This window comes from Macrotis lagotis, chromosome X, assembly GCF_037893015.1.
Source record: "Macrotis lagotis isolate mMagLag1 chromosome X, bilby.v1.9.chrom.fasta, whole genome shotgun sequence".
Taxonomy (NCBI): Eukaryota; Metazoa; Chordata; class Mammalia; order Peramelemorphia; family Peramelidae; genus Macrotis; species Macrotis lagotis.
Genome location: NC_133666.1, coordinates 523515575 through 523532590, shown reverse-complemented (window position 1 = coordinate 523532590; position 17016 = coordinate 523515575). Strand labels below are relative to the sequence as shown.

At 37.5% G+C, this 17016-nt stretch overlaps 1 protein-coding gene across 1 annotated transcript in view; it reads right to left on the bottom strand.

The window, feature by feature from the left end:
• LOC141499328 (uncharacterized) overlaps window positions 1–15822 on the bottom strand; it is a 519469-nt gene extending 503647 nt beyond the window's left edge. The window contains exons 1-2 of the mRNA XM_074202106.1: window positions 15778–15822; window positions 15430–15512 (exon numbers count right to left, since the gene is read on the bottom strand). The gene's annotated coding sequence lies outside the window, so the exon portion shown is untranslated. The remainder of the gene's footprint in view (window positions 1–15429; window positions 15513–15777) is intronic.
• Window positions 15823–17016: the final 1194 nt, after the last annotated feature.

The window sequence follows — 17016 nt, the reverse complement described above, 5'->3', positions numbered from 1 at the left end:
TAATAGGTTAAGTTCAGAAAAGGGGAGGATTTGAGAAGAAAAGTAATGAGTTCCATTTTAAACAGTTAAGTTTAAGATGATCATAGGCAATCCAGTTCTAAATGTCTAATAGGCAATTGGTAATATAAAACTAAAGGTCAAGAGAAAGGTTCATATTAGATATATCTAAGAATCAGCTACAGAAATAATAAAGGAAAGAGGTTAGAATCATCCAAATCTATGTCAATAAGGTTCTGTATTGTGGTGCTTCTGATAGCAGTAGGGAGGAGATAACAGATGGACCACATTTCAAAGCTATAATTGAAAAGACTTGTTAAATGACTATATTTAAAAGATGAGGGAGATAGAAGAATCATTCATAATTTCAAGCTTTCAAAAATGGAAGTCATTTTGAATGGTGATACTACTGAATGAAATATTGAAGTCAAAAAGTACATTAGATTCAGTAGGAAAGAAAATGGACTTGGTTTTCAAGATTTTGAGTTTGAGATACTGATAAAACAGTCAGATGGAGAAATAGTTTAGGTAATTAGAGAGGCAATTCCTTTTAGACAATTCTCTCTGGGAGAAAGGATAGAGATAGAAATGGTTAAATCCTCTGTAGAAATGTGAATTTGAAGCCATGAGAACAAATGCAAATTGCCAATGAAGAAAAGATAGTTAGAAAAGGTGACTGGACAGAGAACCCGAGATACAGAAGGAAAGGAGAAGCTACCAAAGGAAACACAGAAAGGGCAGTGTAAGAAATAGGAGAGCAAGAGAGTATAATATTTAGGAAACTAAGGAGAATGACTGGCTAATTCCCTCACATTCAATAAAGTCAAGAATAAGGCCTGGTTAAACAGACATAAAAATGTTGGCTAGAGCACTTTAAGTTTACTTTGGTTATCATTTGTAATGTAGTCAAAGGGTCACTTTTTTTTTAGTTTTTTGATTTTCAAAGCTCTTTATAATCCAATTCCTTCCTACTTTTGTTGTCATTTTATAACAGATTCTCTTCCATATATTTTTTTGGGGGGTGGATCACAGTCTTTATAAGTCCATCACAAAAGCTACTTCCATATTTTTCTGCCAATTGCCATTGCTGATTGCAACTTCCTCCATCCATAACTCCCCTCTACCATGTACCATATTTTCTCTCTCCTTTTGCTCTGTCCCTCTTCTAAAATTTGTTGTAGGGTAGCTGAATGGCATAGCAGACTGATCACAGGCCCTGGGGCCAAAGAGGCCCAAGCCTATATATCATCCCTGAGACCCAGCAACCACCTGGCCCTGTATTCCCAGACAGGCCATGCAATCCTAGCCCCTTGCAAGAAATAAAAAATAAAATGTGTTATATCTGACCACTATCCACTACGATCCACCCTCTCCTCTATTATCCACATACCCCGCCCTTTCCCTCTTCCCCCCTACTCTCCTTTTTACTCTAGATGTCTATACCCCCATTGAGTGTATATGCTGTTTCCTCTCCGAAACCACCTCTTATTAGAGGCAGGTTCCCTCATTTCTCCTTGCCTTCCCTCCTTCCATATCATTGCAATAGCTCATTAAAATTAAAAAATATATCTTTTATATGAACTAGCTTAGCCTATTCCACCTCTCCTTTCTCTTATTCCCAATACATTTCCCTTTTAGCCATTGACTCCATTTTTATAATACATTGTATCTTCAAATTCATCTCTCTCCTATGCTTCAACTATAAAAGCTCCTATAACCTGCTCTATTAAATGAGAGGTTTAATCTGGGTATTGTCAGTATCATTTTTCTATACAGGAATACATGTAGTTCATCATCATTAAGTCTCTAATATTTTACCCTTCTCCTACACTCTCTGTGCTTCACTTGAGTTCTATATTTGAAGGTCAAACTTTCTGTTCAGCCTGGTCATTTCAATAGGAAAATTTGAAATTCCCCTGGTTCATTGAAAGTCCATCTTTTCCCTTGGAAGAGGACATTAAGTTTTGCTGTGTAGTTGATTCTTGGTTGCATTCTGAGCTCTTTTGTCTTCCATAATATTATATTCCAAGCTCTATGAACCCTTATGGTATTTGCTGCTAAGTTCTGTGTGATCCTGACTACAGCTCCACGATATTTGACTTATGTCCCTCTGGTTGCTTGTAATATTTCTCTTTGACTTAGGAGTTCCAGAACAAGACTATAATATTCCTGGTGGTTGGTTTTTTTTGAATCCCTTTCCAGGAAAGATTGGTGGATTCTTTCAATTTCTATTTTTTGCTCTCTTAGGATATCTGGGCAATTTTCCTGTAAGAATTATTTTAAAATGAGGTCAAGGCTCTTTTCCTGATCATGACTTTCAGGTATCCCAATAATTTTTAAATTATCTTTCCTGAATCTGTTTTCCAGATCAGTTGTTTTTTCAATGAGATGTTTCACATTTTATTCTAATTTTTCATTCTTTTGGTGTTGAAGTATTGTATCTTGACTTCTCAGAAAGTCATCAGCTTCCTTTAGCTCCAGTATACATCTGAGAGATTTGTTTTCCTCAGAGAGCTTTCTTATCTCCTTTTCCATCTGGCCAATTTTGCTTTTTAAAGCATTCTTCTCCTCAATAACTTTTTGAACTATTTTATCCATTTGACCTATGGTGGTTTTTAACATGTTATTTTCTTCAGCATTTTTTTTGGATCTCCTTGACTAAGCTGCTGACTTCTTTTTCATATTTTTCCTGTATCTCCCTCATTTTTCCCCAATTTTTCTTCTATCTCCCTTACTTGATTCTCAAAATCTTTTTTGAGCTCTATCATAGCCTGACCCCAGCTTCCATTTTTCTTGGAGTCTTTAGATGCAGGAGCTTGTACATCCTCATCTTCAGATTGAGTATTTTTGATCCTTTTTGGGATCATAGATAATGTATTTCTCAGTGGTGTTCCTCTTTTTTCTCTGTTTATTCATTTCTCCAGCCTGTGCCTGGTTTTGAGTGCTTCCTGAGCTTTTATGTATTATTGGATCACCCCTCCGCACAAGGATCTCACTGCCCTTCTGGTCTGTGAATGACCACAAGAGCACCCCTCTGTCATGTGGCTGAGATGGGGGACCCTGTTCTATGGGAGGCCTAGACTATGATCAGGATCTGAATTTGGTCAGAGTCCCAGAGTCCTGTTCCAGGTACAGAGGACAAACCTCAGAAATCTCCCCTACCTTCAGTGGGCTCAGTACTCAGGGTTCAGTTGCCTGGAGGCTCCTGCTTGCTGGCTCCAAGCCTTGCTTCCATTTCCTGGATCTGGACTGCTGAGGCTGCCTTTTCCATGCTGACTATGCTGACTGCCTCAACCACTCTGAGGATCTGGGCTTCACACTCGCTCTGGCAGAGGTCCCCCTGCTGATCCTCCAAGTTGTGCCAGGTACTCCCTGGGGTGTAGGTCAGGAAAATGCCCCCACTGCCAAGAGCCACAGATCCCAGGTGCCCCTGGGCTGCCTCTGAGAGGCTGAAGTTTCTTCACTCTGGTGGGCCACCACTCTAACCCATTGAGGTAAGCCTTTCAACTGTTTTCCAGGTTACCTTGGTCTGGAGAATTTCCTCACTGGATCTTTCTGTGGGTTCTGTTTCTTGAAAAATTTAAGTTAGAGTCATAATATTAAGATTTTTGAAATATTATGGAGAGAACACCTAGGAGTGTATTTTCTCCTGTCACCATCTTGGCTCTGCTCTAAAGAGTCACTTCTTAAAATATATCAGTTATTAAATGCAGCATGATGCACTTTTCCTGATTCCCCAATCCAATGATCCCTCCATTTTTATAAGATCTGTAGTTTCATTGGTAGATGGAAATCTCAGCAAAGAAATACTCTCTTCAAATCAGCAACTCTTCTACTTAGTCTAGCCTGATCGCTGAGAGATTAAGTGACTTGTCCAAGATCAAACATACATTTTGTTACAGGCAAGGCTTGAAGCTAATTCCCCTGATTTTGAAACTAGATCTATACATTGCTCCAGAAATGTCAAACATGAGCTTCATACAACATTCTGGAGTAGACCTGAACCACTTTAAAATATAATTAGGAAATATTTAATAAAATAAAAAACACAATAAAGTATAAACAACCTTACATTTTGAAACTAAGTCAATGTGTCACCCATATGTAGCCTTATATAAAAATTAATGTATCCCATTTCTATTTGAGTTTTACACCACTGTATTATGATAAATTATAATTAGTCATCAATCCTTGATAAAATTATATGGAGAAAATGTTATGTTCCTCTTTCAAATTACCTTGGACAATGTACCATTAAGTTTGTACATTAAGGTGACTTGTTAATACTTAAATTGTAATAGCTACAGTGCCAGTCACACAGTAAATGTTTAATAAGTGATTATTGAACTAATGAACATCATTTTATCTGGGCAAGAACAAAAAGTAATGGAAACTAACTAAATAAGAGGAGAGTTACTCACTATAAAAACATTTTTAGGAAAAATGTGCAGAGGGCAAAGGCATGTGAATTTCACAGGTTTTTGAAGATTCAAAAGAGGTATTAGAATGGTAGAAAGTGACATCTCAGTGAAGGAAATAGAAAAGAATCAAGAAAAATTTAAAAACCTTGGAATATCATTGAAATTAATGTTTTTTGTTTTTTGCTTTTAAATTAAGAAATCCAAAAGAAGTCATATAGAACATTACTTCTACTCTGGTTTCTCTTCCTAAAATTGACTCTAGATTAGTTACTCCACAGCTTTACTGTTCATGTATTACCAAGCTCCAACACAGAATTACTGCCACCATCCACCTCCTCTATTCCTATTCAAATGAAGATAAAAGGTTCTGGAGAAAGTCATACAACTATAGGTTGATTAGGTGCTCTGCAAATTTATGTTATCTAATTTCACCTTTGCCCTCACTGTGGTGAAGCAATCCTTATCCCACTTCTTAATTTTTTGCTCTGTTGCACTCCCAACAGTAGTGATTTCAAAGTTTCTCTTCCCTTCTTATCTTTTATATCTCCTCTTATAGTCTTATCTCCCCACTGCTTGCTTTCATACACTCAACTCTTCAGTCAAATTAGAGTTGCTTATAATATGACACACTGGCATTTTTCTCTTTTACCTTGACTCAACCAGATCTTCTTCCTCCATTGTTAATCTCCCTTCAGAGACCTGATAAAATGCATGAAAACTTTCTAGTCTTCCTGAGCCCAAATCTCTCCTTCCTCTGAACTCTCATGACTCTTTATAGTTTATTTTATATTCATCTTCTTCTGCCTGGTATTATTTGTGAATGTAGGGACATGCAATGAGAGGCAGCAGGTAAGGCAGAACTGAGCCTCACCTCTAAATGTGAAAAAATTGAGTGCATACACTTGGAGGCTACACTAAGCTTGTGCCCAGTGTGTAACTCAAGGCTTCCCAATCAGAGGTGTGCCAGATATGTGTTCTCAACCCTTCACAATCAGTGATGAGACTCAGCTCTGCCTCATCTGCCACCCCCTCACTGCATGTCCCTGATTATTTCCCCTGTTACATTGTAAACTCATATATGTTGAGGTCTATGTAATGTTCTTTGTATCCCTCATAGCAGTGGTGAACCTTGAATACTATTTTTCCTGAATTAACTGGTTGCTGTCCTTTGTTCTCTAAAAGAACCAATATGACACCCTTATGTTAGAATCAAGTTGCTGTGTGTCCAACTGAAGTTGATAAGACCAATATGAGTTCAGATTGCTCTATCACAGGTCAAGCACAAATAGGCCATGTGAATGTTTGGAGTGAATGTGCTTGATAAATATTTGCTCAATGAAGGAATAAATGATTTACATTTTGGTGGAAGAAAGGGTAAGTGGCAGTATGATCTAGTTGTAAGAGGTCTAGATTTGGAGGCAGGGGACCCAGGTATAAATCCTGCTTCTGCCACTTAGTATTTTCATGATGTGGGATAGGTTAACACCTCTGGCCTTCAGTTTTCTCATCCTTAAAAGATGGAGGTTAAATGTAAAGACTAACAGAATGCCTTCTGTGGCGGGGGGAGGGAAGGAAGAATGGGGGAAAATTGTAAAAGTCAAAATAAATAAAATCTTTCTTAAAAAATAAAAAAAATAAAGAGGGGAAAAAAGATGGAGGTTAGACAAGATCATCACTCAGACCTCTTGCAAATGGATTGTAATAGAGATTTGTATAAGAAACTTCTCCCAGTGGAAGCCAGCACTTTCTTTACAACTTCCAGTCTTTGAGAGCACTGGGGGTGCTAATGATTTGCCCAGTGTCATGTGAATTAGACCCCAGAACAGAGAGGTTGAATCTTAAAAGTATGGAAGAGAAAAGAACAAGCTTTCAGAACTTTAAGAGGACACTAGTTTTAGGAGATTAAGCTCTGAAGGATGTCTTAAATTGGGCAGACCTCAAAAAAGGAACGAAACAAAGGAGATGAGAAACATAAATTGGGATCAAAATGTTTGCAGATAGCTCTTACAATCTACCCACCTTCTTGGGAACAGTTAATTCTTCAACTGATATTTGGGATGTAGGGCATGTTCAAGGAGGACTTCTGATGTGAGGGCTGCTGAGTCCTTTTCAGGGCTGCTTTTTACCTTTGCTATCCACCAAGTCACCTAACTTTCACCTATGGCTTCAAGCAGCAGCCATACCCCAGTAAACCATTTCTGCAGGTGGGTCAAACCAGGTTGAGGGTAGCCAAGGGAATCTCAAACTCATCAGTGAGTTGTGAGGAGTGTCTACCTAAGAATGTGAAGTTTTGGAATGGGTGGAAGAGAACATTTCATTCCAATGGCCATGAAGACAGCTAAAGCAGGTGCTGTGGAGCGCTTGGAACTTGGTTAGACATCAAAGGTGCCAGGGTTATCCACTGCAACTGGAGTCATTGCCAGTTGTCTTGACTATTTCACCATGCTGGATCATGATGACTTTGGAAGAGAGAGTGAGGCTGACAACATCCTGCAGCTCTGCCTCACTTAAATACAATTTACACAGACATCAAAAGACATCACCCATGCTACTTTACCATTCCTATCTCAAAGTCCTGTGGTGACAGGCAAGTGACAAAGCAGAAGTTACAGATACACTGGGAGCTGTAGTCATAACTCTGCACACAGGTGGGCCAGGTCACAGGGTTGTTTCCTCACTTAAAGTAGCGTGGGTTTGTAAGCCTCCTGGGTGACTGAGTAGCCCCTTTAAGGATTCCTCTACTTACCTCCTGGTGTGAGGAAAAGGGCTGGAAAAGGTGCCCTAAAAATTGTCTGCTTACCTAACCCTGGCCTGATTACCATGGCAGGTAAGGATCCCACAGTGTGGTCATGACACAAAAAAATCAGGGCAAATAGGGTGGCCAGGTAGTGCAGTGGATAGAGCCCCATCCTGGAGTCAGGAGTGCCTGAGTTCAAATCTGACCTCAGACACTTAATAATTACCTAGCTGTGTGGCCTTGGGCAAGCCACTTAGCCCCATTTGCCTTGCAAAAACCTTAAAAAATGATATGAAAAATCTACAAAAAATTCTTCAAAGACTCTACTCACCATCAGCACATGGAATGTTTGCACATGCATAGACAATACAAGATCTAGTAGACCTGAAAGATGTACAGGTCTTGTTGCACAAGAGCTCAATAAGAGAGTTTAAATGAAAATAGTAGCCCTGAGTGAAACAAGGCTGGCAAATGAAGACATACTGAATTCAAATCTAGATACACATTTTTTTAGAGGGGCTACAGTGAAGGGGAGCACCATGAAACTGGTGTAGGTTTTGAAATCTAGTCAAGGAACTTGAATGCTTACCAAAAGTAGTGAATGATAGGCTCATAACAATGATATTATCACTTCCATGAAAACATCTTGCCACCATCAGCAGTGCTTATCCTTCTATTATGACAAACTGTTGAAGTCAAAGAAAAATTTTATGAAAACCTGGAGGCCCTTATCATCAATGTACCAAAAGAGGACAAGTTTATAATCCTGTCTGACTTTAATGCTAGAGTAGGATCAGATTACCAGACATGGCAGGAAATCCTTGGGAGAAATGGATTTGTAAACAGCAATGGCAATGGTCACCTGCTACTGGAGACATGCACATATCATGCATGACCTTGTCACAAATACTGTCTTCTGTTTACCTAAATGTAATAAAACTTCCTGGATGCCCTTGTAACAAACATTGGCATCTAATAGACTATGTGATTATAAGGAGAAGAGACAAATAGGATGTGAGAATAACAAAAGCAATATATGGAGCAGTGTTGGACTGATCACAGACTCCTCCTCTCCTAGCTAAATATTCACATTCAACTGAAGCAGTGGCCCCAAGGCAAAATAACTACTAGAAAAATTAATGTCAAGAGATTAGAATGTTTCTCTGAGTAGGAGAAGCTTTGAGTACTATGGACAAGGTCACTTACCTTGGCAGTGTCCTTTCTAGAGAGGTACCCATTGACAATGAAATTACACACACACACACACACACACACACAAACACACAGACTTTATCAGAGATAGCTCAGTATTTGGGAGACTCCAAAAGAAAATGTGTGAGAGAAGAGGTATTAAGCTTTCTACCAAATTGAAGGTCTGGAGAGTAGTTTCACTGACTGTGAAACTTGGATAGTCTATCAGTTCTGTGCCAGGAAACTGTATTACTTCCATTTAAATTGTCCTAAGAATCTGAAGATCACCTGGCAGGAAAAGATACAAGACACTTGAAGTCTTTTCTCGACCTAAACTGGCAAGCATTCCAACAAGACTACAAAGATCACAATTACGATGTTAGAATATTGTTAGAATGATAGATGTACACTTGCCAAAGACTACTTTATGGAAAAAATCACATGCTGAAAGAGCTCACAAGAGGGGTCAGAAAAAGCAACACTGGATAAGGTCTTTCTTAAGAACTTTAGAATTGATTGTACAGCATGGGAGACATTGGCACAAGACCACCCAGTTTTGTGTGCCCTCATCAGTGAGGGTGCTCCACTATATGAGAATGGCAGAATTGAAGCAGCTTAAAGGAAAGGTGACACATATAAATTTAGGGCAAACACCCCAGGTGTTTACATGAACTATTTGTTCCCAACCTGTGGTAGAGCATTCTGAGAAATGTTTGGTCTGATCAGTCACAGTCACATAGTGATGTCATTTTGGACTTCTTTGATAACAAAGGACAAGAACCAGCCAACAACTCAGGTACTTAATAAATATTTCCTGACTGATTGATTTGACTCTCCCTACCAAGGTCAATATGTGACCTATAAATACATGCATGGATTATTTCACCAATTGAGCATTTAATTTTTTTCTTTTTTGTGAATGAATTGAAGACTGCAATGTTGTATGTTTTGAAGAGTCAAGGAGAGCCCCATTCCACCATTCTATCATCTATTTTTTTCAGTCAGACAGCATAGATATACTTAGAAAAAAAGAAATAACCTTCACAACCAAGTCCAGTAGCAGCTGAGAAGACTTATCTAGAAATCATGTTGCATGTGAATATGAACCTGGTGGGACAGATATTATGTAGAAAATCTTTTCTAAGTCTGAGTACATTCTTTCCGATGGTATAGCAAAGAGAGAACCTCTGAGCTGTTTAAGGAAAATAAATTATTTTGCTATTGCTACATCTTTGATGTAATTATCCCTTATTCCTTTATTATAGATAATTGAGGCATTGAGCTACATAGTGCAGTGGTTAAAGTGGAGGGCCTAGAGTCAGGAAAACCTGAATTCAAATGCAACCTTAGACATTTATTAGCTAAGTGACACTGGGAAAGTCACTTAATCTCTGTTTTCCTCAATTTACTCATCTTATAATAATAGCACTTACATCCCAGGTATGATGTGAAAAATCTAATGAAATAATAATTATAAAGCATTTCACATATGGCTATACCAATGTAAAACACCATTATTAATTGATGCTAAGTGGTTTAATAGAACTTGGCTACTAGTCACTGTCATCCGACTGTGAGAGGAACATAGAGAGAACTACAGATTCTGCAGGATAACCTACAACCTGAAGAAGTAAGCTGTAACTGGCCTGAATTTGTGAAAGTGAGTCAGAGTGAACTTGCTACTGTTGCATAACTTCTCAGTATAACTGTTGTAGACTCCCTCCGAAGAATGTAAACTTCTTAAGAGCAGATGGTTGGTTTTTCTTTTCTTGTTTGCTTTGTCTTTGTGTTGTCAGACCCCCTCCTAGCATAATATTTTTCAGATAGTGGATGCAAAATATGTGATTTTAGAAGAAAATTAAATCAAATGGTTTTATAGAAAATGATCAGCATAGATACCTTTAAAAAAGTGCTCCCAACCAACAAAACTCAAAGAACCTTTTCCCCCTTCAGTTAATGGTTATAAGAAATATCTAGAGAGTGGCATTGGGACTTGATGGAGAAGATTAAAGTAATTCAGTTCTTTTTTTTCTTTTCCTGTGAAGAATATTCTACTAAATTCTTTTGTGGAAAATGACATTAGTACAGAGGATGAGTTATGATATTTTCCAAGTGTGATATAGGAAAGAAATCTTTGCCAATAGAATTCTTTGTTGCTGTTTTTCCATCACCTCTACTGATCAGACATTGACTATAACCTAAGGAAAGAATAATGAGAATGTGACTCTGCAGATAATTTATAATGGATTCACATCAGATATTGTGAGGCTTATTCAAGTTGTATGTCTCTATTGAAGGGGATGAGGAGGAGATCATTATTTAGCTGCTCTATGCATCTTGAAACAGCTATTCTAGAGCAGCTGTCTCTTTTACACATGGGGATAGTTCTCTCTTGTTCTCTAATTGGCATGAAATCTGACTCCCATATAGGATACAGAGGAGTCTGCCAAGGAAGCAGCTGCATAGGCAACCTTCTGAACTACCCATATTCTGTGACTAAAAGAGGCTGATCTAGCTACAGTGTCCAGGTTTAACCTGGTGAATGTTCTGGGGAATTCAAGTCACTTCAATTCAATGAAGTGATGAAAGACTCTAGCTGGCTTGGACCCTCATTAAATGAGGAACCAGACAAAATCCCAAATAACTTGACTTTAGCTGCAAAGCAATTGTCTGCACATAGTAGGTTGTTAGTCTGTTGAGTTGAGTTGTTATCTCATCATTATGCATCCTGGTGGACTGAAACAATTATCACAGAACCCATGCTATGTAGATGTGATCTATCCCAGGAAAAAAGTATCAATGTAATCCTTGGGAATAGTTTATCTCTGGGGGAAAATGTGGCTGCTTGAATATTAGAGTTGTAGTAGATCCTTAAATCATACATAGTTAATTTCTGTCCCTGGTAAATTCGCAACTCAAGTGGTATAAAGCAAACTTTATAAGTGAATAGCATTGTCATTAAAATGTTTGCCTTAGACTGAGACATAGACTATAGGCAGGGTAAAAAGTAGCTACTTGATGTAGTTTAAGGCCAGAAAAAAAGTGATGATTGTGACTACAAATATTTCTCCAATTCAATCATTAATCTCTCTTGCCTTGGAAACCTTGTAGACCTTAAAAATGTCTTAACAGAATATAAATGCTTCAAGAATCAATATCATGATTATTAAATTCAATGGTTATTAACTCCAGTCAACTAATATTTCAATGAATGTGATGTCATACGGTGCAAAAGGTTTCCTGTGTCCCATAACCAATGCTTTTTTTTTACAAGTAAATCTAAATTTCAGGGTAGTAGATAGTAGAATTCTGAGTCTTGAATCAAGAAGACCTGAGTACAAATCTAGCTCCAGATACTTACCAGCTGTGTGATCCTAGACAAATCATTTAATTAAACTTGTTTACTTCAATTTCCTTATCTGTAAAATGAATTGGAGAAGGAAATGCCAAATTACTCTAGTATTTTTGCCAAGAAATCCACAAATAGGGTGATGAAGAGAAAGAAACCACTGATGACAGTGCAACAGCAACATATATAGCTGTAGGAAATTAAAGACTCTGGAATGAATCTGAACTAACCAGGTCATAATGTGGAAGTTGAATATTTTTAATAAAAATTTGGTTTCAGAGGTTTTTTATTTAATTACTTGCTCCTTTCTCCTAAAAGTGGAAGGCACAAAAATCTGACTAACTGAGGATTTTTATTAGTTGCGTTTTAGTTAATCAAGATTTTATTCTTCTGTAATACCTTAATGACTAAAACTTGTTGAAGTTATCTTCCTATATACTTTCTTTTATTGTCTTCTGGAAAATATATATAATGTTTGCCTATATTTCCAAATAGGGTAATCATTTCCAAAGGACATCTGAGAAAATTTTGCATGAGTCCTAGGGACCTTTGCCCCAGGATTACAAATATTTGCCTCATAGAAAATTCTTTTCTCCTAATCTTAATGATTTTTTTTTCACTTTTCTTGGCCATAGTCATCAAAAAATACACATTTACCAAGGACTCATATTCCAATTCACATACAAATTAAGACATCATCCTGAAATATCACTGGTTCTCTTCAAAAATGAGGGTGAAACAACAAAACTGTCTTTTACCATTATCACATCACTTTACTTTCTGCTCAAATCTATTGCCTCTTGTATTGCTAGGCTGATGAGGGAGATGGGGTATAGCTATGCTATTTGCTTTAAAAACTGCAGACCTAAGCGAAGCGGAAGTAGACTATCCAAGAAAAAAGTCTAAATGCTATAGGTAAGAAGGAAAGAATAATGTTATTAATAATAGAGATAGGAACAGCCAATGTAAATCTCAGGGGTTGAATAGAATATTTATAAGTCTGATGATTGCTAATGATACATATGCACAGAAGAATAGATATATAAATGATTCAAATAAAAAATGTGGTATGATTGTGAATAAAGAGTTATTTCCATATTTCTACATATTCTTTTTTTCATCCAATTTTCTTAAAACAAGTTTGTATATTTGCTTGGAACAGGTTTTCTTCCCTAATTACATGCTTATTTCTGGGTAAACCCTAAATTGTCACCAACACACAAAGCCTCTCAAGACATTATAAATTCCTACTTTAAAAAAAATGTTTTTTTCCTATAAACCAGATTCAAAAAAAAAGAAATAGGATAGGTATCATATATACTTCCAATATTTTTCAATTCCAAAATTATTCTAGTCTATCTGAATTCTTTGTCTGTTGAAATGCATTCCCTTCCCCTACACCTACTTTTTTTCCCTTTCTTTTTTTGTCATTCATTAACCAGCTTCATAAGTCGAGTGACAGTGCTGCTAAATTAAGTACTGTATACTTCAGGCTAATTTTATGTTTTTTATCACAATAGCAGGGAAGTATTAGCAGGCTATTAGTTTGTCAGCTTTCTCATTTAGCAAAGCAGTTTCAATTTATTAACAGTGAGGAGTGTGCATGAATCAATATGTTTCATTGGGCAATGTGTCATTTGTTAATCGGATATTGATGAGATTATTGACGCACAGCTAATTAATCTCAAACCCTGTGCTAGCCTTCATATGTTTCCTTAATTATGTTCTTCATCTTAGTCTCCTGGCTTTGGCACCCAGACGCTGGATTGTAGACAGTGAGTGAAGTAAGCTGTCAGGGAGTCTTTTCACACATTTACAATCCCTTGGCAGTGAAATTATTTTCTTAGTTGTAAATAGGTATCAAAGAGATATTTAATAACATTTGGCAGTAGATTGATATTGATTGGTGTGGGCTGGCTCGAAATGAGGCAGCCACAGAAATGTGCCTCAGAAGCAGAGCCTCTAAAAAGATAATGCTTAATTAGTGTGAAACAGTTGCATGAACTGGTTGTCATCTGCCCTCTGGAATTTAGAAATTGCTCTTCTTTGGGCATTATTTTCTTGAACTCAGCTAAATAGCTCAGATGCTGAGATACTCTTTTTTTTATTTTAGTTTTGCTCTTTTTACTCACTGATGCCTCCCCCCCCCCCCCCCGACTATAGTTAGTAGCACAAGAGAGTACAGTTAGTGGGCTAGTTGCAACACTTTGCAGCTTATTGAGTTAATTCATTCAAGAGTGACATAGCTCTAATTCTACTGCCTGCCACTGCAGGTCCATACACTTAGACTAGGAAGGAAGGAATGGGAGAGAAAGGGAGGGAGGGATGGAGATAGAAGGAGAAAAGAAAAAAGGAGGGAGGGAGGAAGAAAAAGAGAGGGAGGGATGGAAGTAAGGATGAAAGAAGGAAGATATAGAAAGAAAATTTCAATAATAAAATATGAATCCAGACCTTTATCCTATTTAATTCTCTTTAGAATTCTGTTTCCCCATCACTTTCAGGAATGTTTAGTAGATGTGGAAAATTTTGAGTTAATACCTTTCCCATTATTAATATCTTGCTCATTGGTTTTCCATATGTTACAAGAATCAATAGCAAAAAAATTCTACATGAAGAGTTCTGAACAAGAAGTCAGTCATAAGACTTGAGCTACAGTTATCACTCCTCTATTAACTAGCTTTGTGACTTTGGACAATTCATTGAAACTCATTATGCCTCAGTTTCCTTAACTGTGTGAAGGGGGCAGGGTTTATATGACACCCTTGCTACCATGTTCTATATCTGATCCATACTCAGTTTAAAAAAAATGCAACTACATAAGACACATTTGGTCATTTGACCCTGTTTATGTATTTCTGATGCACTGCTTTTCCTATACCTTCCAGAATTTCTTCTTATATCATGGAAATTACTACTTATTACAAGCAACACAAGCAAAATCATTCCTTCCCTCAAGGAGCTTATATTCTGTTCTGCAGTATGTGTTCTCAATATCAGGACATAAATCACAGGCATTATAAACTCCCCAGGGAAAAACTGAAGGATTTGACTTCTAAGCACCCAATCTGACCTCTGTCCCAGCTCCTCCAAAATATATATGACCCAAGAGATATCAAATGACTTCTCTATATGGGTTTTTTCCTGATTTCCATCAACTTCATCACTCATATAATGAAGTATTTGGACCAGGTGTCTTCTAGAGTCTCCTCCATTCTCCTGTTTTGTGATCAATGATCTCAGCATCTTCCAGTATTCACCCCATATTACAACTAAGTAGAACAGAAACAAAAGAATGATCAAATGCATGATGCTATATAATCAGTTATTGATTTTATGAGAATGGCATTCATATTATATTTTTGTGAATCCTGGTCTTATTAGGATATCATGGTCAGAAAAGGGAAAATAACAAGATTTCAAAGAATGAATGAAAACTTTGACAATTGTGATTAATTCCCATGAAGAAGAATAACCACATCTCCAACAACAATAGCTTAAAATTTGCAAAATGCTATCAATATAAAAGGAGGGAGGCAGGAACTATTGTAGAGAATTGGGAACAACATCTCTCCAAATGGAAAAATTGGGACTCTTGCTTCTGGGAGTTAGAAGAATGTGTAATGAGAGGCTATGAAGCATAGGTACATGTTCTGTTTCTGGTACTGGGAAACTAATTATATGTTGAAAAGGAGGTTCTATGATTGGCTGTGGAGACATTCAAAAAGTCCTCTTACCTTCAATTATCTCCTCTTTGCCTCATTTGTTCTTGGTCTCCCTTAGACACTTCTTTACTCATCAGGTCTAATGAAAGATGATTCTATAAAGGGAAAAATCATGGGATGTGAACTTATGTGACACTCAACAAGGGCCTCAGTCATTGGTTTCTTTGTTTTTAATTCTAGGTAAAGGGAATAGAGTTGACCTTGGCCTCTAATGAGTTCAAGAAGTCTGGAGCCTATTTCTGGCATTCCAGAGAACTCAGATGTATAGTCAGTATAGTACTGATGCTGTGATGAACAAGGAGTGATCTTCAGGAGTGATATTCAAGACCCAGACAAATAGTAACTGAAGCTAGAACTTACCTGATAAGAATATCACCTTTAGACATGAACTCAGTGGAATCAATGCTATGTAAGAACTGAGCTAATTTTGATCATACCACCCCAGAGAATCAGACAAGTATGTGGTACAATGGATAGAGCATTGGGCCTGAAGTCACAAAGACTCATCTTTGTGAGTTCAAATCTAGACTCAAACATTTCCAAGTGATGTGACCCTAGGTAGTCACATAACCCTGTGTGTCTTTATTTACTCATTTGTAAAATGAGTTAGAGATGGAAATGGCAAACCATTTCTAGTATCTGGGCCAAGAAAATCCCATATGGGTCACAAAGGGAGAACAGATTAATTATGGAATTATATTTATTGTTTCTGTAGTTTTAAAAGTAGGTACTCTTTATAATGCTAAAAGTTTAAAGCATAACAATAATTTCTACAGAGGATGACTGGGATTACCTCAGCCAGGCTCAATTGAGATTTTCTAGACTATATCCATGGGGATAGAAAGAGAATGGGAGGGGTAAAAAGAGAGAGGGAGGAGGGAGAAGAAGGGAAGAGAGAGAGAGAGAGAGAGAGAGAGAGAGAGAGAGAGAGAGAGAGAGAGAGAGAGAGAGAGAGAAGAGAAGTGAGAAGAGGAAGACAGAGAAAAGTAGGAGACAGCAAGAAGATTGAGAAGTGAGAAGAAGAGGGAGGGAGCTGAAAAAATAGAGGAGGGGAGGGGAGGGGAAAAGAAGAAGTAAGAGAGAGAGGAAGAGAGTAGAAAAGAGGAAATGGAAGGGAAAAAGGGAAAAGACAGCTCCAATTCAGCTCCAGATCAGAACAGAGTCAGTTCAGGGAGCAAAGCCAAGAAGGAGATACATGACTACCTGGGCCATCAGGAGGAAAGGAAAGAAAAGCGGAAACAAGCCATGTTTCTTCTCATTCAGTAGTCCATAGGACATTCAGCATGGTTGCAGATTATGTTCTACTATCTTCAACATCAAAGCTAAAGGGAGAAATGAATTTTTAGATAATTACTCACATACACTTGCACACCAAGAAAACTCCAGGTTTGGAGGTATTTCGGTAGCCCAGGTGGTTCTTTCTATCAGTAGGTTAGCATAGGCCTGGCTTAAGGGTAAATAAAATCTTGACATTTGAAGTTTCCAAAGAGCTTTCCTCACCTCATAGATTAGGGTTCTAATCATAGAGATTACAATAATCTTTAAGCATAATTAATTTTCCCTTTATCTTTCTGTTTCACCTATCCCTTCACTTAGGCA